Raw genomic sequence first — 5476 nt, 5'->3', positions numbered from 1 at the left:
GCAGTAGCGAAGGAATCGCTCGATCGGGTTTAGTTAACAGCCATCGATCGATCGCTCGGGTTCAGTAACGCGTAGCCTGCAGTGCAATCGCTCGGGTTCAGTTAGAGCCCAACGCCTCGCTCGGGTTCAGTTAGAGACAACACCTCGCACACACACGCGTACGTGTACGAGAGAAACGCGCATCGCTCGGCCCCCGACCACCCAACGTAATCGGGAACTCCCCGAAATTTTCCTCGCCCTCGCTTCTACCATGGTTTTTTCCATAATGGACAGCCCAAAGAATGTCATGCAGCTGCGTCTCCGGCCCGCCCAAGACGAAAAGCCCATTTCTGTCATGATTTTTTGTCATCTCTACTCCTAATGGGCAGTTGGTGAATAGTCTCCATGGTTTATTTTCGCTGGGTTTTTTTCGTCCCACCTGATTCCCCACACCTAACGATCCCATCGACAAAAAAAACCAACGAATGCCACAACATCGAACGAGGGAACGATGCCTCAGGTAGTCCGCTCCCACAAAAACCAGCAAAAAAACAAAAATCCACTACTTGAACGCACTCGCATCAGCAGATCCCTCGAGCGAGAACCACAACGCATCAAGCCGCCCTCGCCGCCGCCGCAGTCCCTTCGCCGCCGCCCTCGCACTCGCATAGCCGCCTCCGCCGCCAATCCCAGCGCTGCCTCGACAGATCGACTCGATAAGAGGAGCAGGACGAAAACCACGCCCCTGCCGATCCCTTTGCCGCCGACAATCTCGATGGCCAAGATTCATTGACCCTTGAAGAGACGCCAACGAGATCATTGCGGACCATCCAAGTCACAGTCGGAGATAGGTATTATATGAAATTTATACACAATTCATACGTCTCGCTTGAACACACAGCCAATGATGTGCTATCCATTAACGCCTCCTGGCAGACCTTATGCGCCGCCCCCCTCCATTCATTCATGCATGAGATCTACAAAACTGAAAGGGTACCAAGATTAATACACAAATGATCTTTACTCTCTACTAAAAAACTATCTTGGAGTTTAATGGCAAGCGTGGTGTAAGCAGAAACCCTCGATCTATTTTATAATTTGTACAAGCACATTATTGTTATATAGTCTTCTCGGGTTATAGTTCCTTTTAGATTCAGGAAGTTTGCTTTGGTCCTGGTCCTTGCCTTATGAAAATCAAGAAAAAAACTTGGTCTCGGTCCATGCCGTCTGAAAAGCAAGAAAAACAGTTAAATCAATTACAAATAGAACAAAGGCAATGCGTATATACATCAAGCAATGATCTTTTCGTCTCAGGGAGCTGCCATTTGATAGGTATGTATGGGGAAGTCAAAAAGCAAGGCAAGTGAACATCAACCAGACAGAGACGTACCTACAGGTATATTTCCCGCTATCAAAATTACTTACGCATGGCAAGCATCATGCCCATCTGACAGTGACATGGTGTATACATAATGTGTTGCAACCTTCCAGGCCATATTGATGGGACAAATGTTGACGAATACAACACATATTTCATACCCGTAGCTGAGAATGTTGATGATAGTTACTCAATGGATCCAGGTATAAGTCTGTGTGAACATTGTCTGCACACTTTGTCACCTATATATCATTGGCCTTGTATTGCTCCAGGCAACAACACATCATATGGATCAATTTTGCTACGGGTAGGAGTGCATCATGATGCTTCGTTGTCGGCTCCGAGTAATCTCACACTGGTTTATGCCACAGATGTACCACAAAATTCAAATGGTACTGCCCGATCCGCCTTTCATATGAAACAATTTATGCTTATGGGTGTTCATCTTCATGTATGTATACAGCTTACGGCTTTTTTGTTGTTCCATTACCTGTAGGTTTTGATCATACGTATGAGGGGAATGAGGTAGGGATTGATGCAAGTGGGAGGGAATGTCCAGTGTCTACTTCAACAGCCAAGCACCAGACAACAGGAGTGGTCTTGAGTGATAATGGAAGGAAGCATGTTAATACCCGCACGCGAGATGATTATCAGAAGAAAAAAGATGAGTGTACGGTCAATGTCCAATATGAAGATCAACCTTCACTTATGATATCTGGTAAGTTTGTCTAATGATTAATCGTAGGCTATATGTCTAAACCCACAAGATGATGCGCAGAGTATTCCCCGGCATGCTCACAATAATGTTGATCCACCTTCCAATGCGATGTCAGGTACACTTGGCATTGATAATATATGTATTTAGAAGCGTTGTGACAGGTTTTTTGAATTCTCCTTCATGCATTGTGAAGCTTTGTGGGCTTTCTGCTTTCTTATTTTTACATGATGCAGACGACCCAGCAGTCTCATACATGCATAATGATCCATTGTTGCCGGCTCCCAGTAATCTCACCATGGTTTATGCTACAAATGTACCACAAAGTTCAGATGGTACTACCCGATATGTCTTTCGTACGAACTAATAAGTGCTTCTGGGGTTCATCTTCATATATTTAGTCGGCTTACAAAGTTTTTACTCTTTCAGAAGATCTTCCCATATTGATGTTGGAAACCAGGTAGGGCCTAATGCTCTATCTCGTGAAGGCTCATTGGGTAATCCAACATTTGAGCAGCAGGCAACAGCAGTTGTATTGAATGAACACAACAACAACTTCACTGGCAAAAAAAGGGAGCAGTTAAACGCACGGAGGCGGGCTGCTTATCGGAAGAAAAGTTAGGAGGATGCGGTCAGGTTCCAGGATGAAAATCAGCCTTCCCTTTCGATGTCTGGTAAGGTTGTTTAATGTTCAGGTGTTGACTAAATTAAATTGAGTACGCTTACTTTATTACTGTACGCTTACTTTAATGGTCAGGCTCCCAGTAATCTCACACTGGTTTATGCCACAACTGTACCACAAAGTTCAAATGGTATTACCCGATCCATCTTTCATATGAACTAACTTGTGCTTATGGGGGTTCATCTTCATATATTTAGATAGCTTATGGCTTTTCTGTTGTCGCATTAGCTGTAGAATCTTCCCATATCGATGTGGGAAACCAGGTAGGGCTTAATGCTCGTGCTCGTGAATGTTCATTGTCTAACCCAGCATACGAGCACCAGACAACATGAGCTATCTTGACTTACAAAAAAAGGGAGCAGGTAAACGCCCGGAGGCGATCTGATTACTGGAAGAAAATAAAGGAGGGTACAGTCAAGCTCCAAGATGAAAATCAACATTCCCTTACGATGTTTGGTAAGGTGGTTTAATGTTTAAGTGCTAGGATGAACAATGAATACATATAAAGTAATTGTTACATACATTAAATTGATTTCGCAGACTTCATTACTGTTTAACAATTATGTAGAGAATATGTTTGAACATTATTGTTGAACCATCCAACCCAACTACACCCCGCTAGACATCCTTCTCACATGATGATTCATACTTTTCCTGCTTCAACTACTCTCCAGGTAGGGTTTAATGCATATAATTAGTACTACCTCTGTAAACTAATATAAGAGGTTTTATAAGACATTTTAGATCACTAAACGTCTTAAAGTTGTTTACAGAGGGAGTATATTTTAATTTGTGCCATACCATCAAGCACTACCTCGTGTACTTAGGCAATTATATAACCATTGAAGCGAAGGAGCAGAAGTTGTTTCATATGCCAATGTTCACTTGATTGTAAAGTGTCCACATATTTTAACTGCTCAGTTGATGCCGTATGCACAAAATTCTAATTATTTTCTTGTGGCCAGATCAAATCTAAATCTACATGCAGAAGACATCTTGACCACATAATGTATAATCACTAAATTAAGTGGTTCAGCTTGAAGATATATGTTCATATGGTGTGTGTAGGACCCAACTCCAGCAACTTTGTAGCTCAGAGACATAATCAAATTAAGGTGAGGAGATGGCGAAAAAAATGAAAGAAAGGATAGTCTGCTGACCTTATAGCCTTGTGGCGGTGGAATCAGGCAATTAAAGCGTCTCTCATAAGTAGGGCAATGATGCTCATGATGCTCCATCAGTTTTAAATCCATCTTCAACCTTATCTGATAATCAAATTCCTATCCAAGCAGGGGATTAGCTCAGAATGCCGATCATCGCATACCTTCACAAGGAAGGAAAAGAAAAACATTACATATTGACTATTAACAATCAACTGATTGCTGGTTCTGAACTCACAGGTAAGCCCTTGATCTTAACATCGTTTGTATTTATGTCTCTCAAATTATGTTTCAAAATTAGGTTGCTCAAGTTAAGTTACCAAAAATATCACCCACTATATACATAAACTGATGGACCTCTGATTTTCCTAAAGAAGAGAAGAAGGCATGTGATTAAAGCATATCATTCAGAAACAAATATAGATGTCTCCCTTTACAGAGAAGACCTTGGCAAAACAAAGAAAATGATAAACATGTCCCTGTGGCAGTTGCCTCTTTCCCATCATGTTGCTACCCCTCCCAGGTCGCACGCGCGGGCGACCCCGGGGGGACAAAACCCTAGCTAGCAAACCCTACCCCAGATCCACCCGCCGCTGCCGTTGACACCGCCGGCCCTGGTGGTGGTGGCGGCCCCCTGGCCGCCAAAGGCGGCGGGGAGGAGAGCGCACCCGGTGGCGCTGACTTTGCGTAGAGGAGGCTTCATTGGGCGGCGTGCGGTGACAGTGCTGAGAGGCGGCGGGCGGTGAGAGGAGGGTCGTGGTGGAGCAGCGTGCTGGCTGGCGGAGGATCCGGAGCTTGGAGGGGGGAGTGGCGGCGGCGGTGTGAACAACATGGACAGTGGTCCCATTTCGATGGGCGAGGAGGATGGTGTGCGACACAGACGAAAGTCTTTGCCCGTCTTCGGTCAGAGCCGGTGACGACGGCGTCCGTGGGTGTTGTTCCCCTCCTTGGAGGCGTCGCTGAGGTGTGTTAACACCGTACTCGCTTCATTCCGGTTTGGTTGATGTCTCCAGGTAAAAGCCTAGGTTTGGAGTTGGATCGGCGCGATAGCGGCGTCCTTGACATTGTCCCTCTGTTGAGAGTATCATGTTTGGAGACACGGCTTGGAGGTCCTAAGTTGCTTTCCTCCGGCGCTCGCTGCTATCCAAGATTGTTCTGCAGGGGCGATATGCACACCATGGCTAGCGTGTCCAAGACGATGCCTTTCTCGGGACGGACGAAATTACGCCATCCACCTCCTTTAGGATGGCGCGTCAACAAGGAAAGTCAAGATGAAGATGTTCTTCTTGGAGGCGGCAGCATTGGTTGAGACACGTCCTTGCTGCTCAGTTTAGGATAGGCTTTTGTTGTTGTTGTTGTTGTTTTTGTTGTTGTTGTTGTTGTTGTTGTTGTTGTTGTTGTTGTTGTTGTTGTTGTTGTTGCTGTTGCTGTTGCTGTTGTTGTTGTTGCTGTTGTTGTTGTTGCTGTTGTTGTTGTTGCTGTTGTTGTTGCTGTTGTTGTTGCTGTTGTTGTTGTTGTTGTTGCTGTTGTTGTTGTTGTTGCTGTTGTTGTTGCTGTTGCTG

The 5476-nt window shown here is 44.9% G+C and overlaps 1 long non-coding RNA gene across 1 annotated transcript; it reads right to left on the bottom strand.

Moving 5' to 3' along the window:
- Positions 1-449: 449 nt before the first annotated feature.
- On the bottom strand, positions 450-5300 carry LOC119326684. The gene is made up of 2 exons (XR_005158113.1): positions 3915-5300; positions 450-1206 (listed from the first exon to the last, which is right to left on the bottom strand). It is a non-coding gene; the product is annotated as an uncharacterized LOC119326684 (long non-coding RNA).
- Between the last annotated feature and the right edge of the window lie 176 nt (positions 5301-5476).

Source organism: Triticum dicoccoides, chromosome 6B (assembly GCF_002162155.2).
Source record: "Triticum dicoccoides isolate Atlit2015 ecotype Zavitan chromosome 6B, WEW_v2.0, whole genome shotgun sequence".
Taxonomy (NCBI): Eukaryota; Viridiplantae; Streptophyta; class Magnoliopsida; order Poales; family Poaceae; genus Triticum; species Triticum dicoccoides.
Note: the sequence above shows the minus strand (reverse complement) of the source record. Positions and strands in the feature narration are given on the sequence as shown.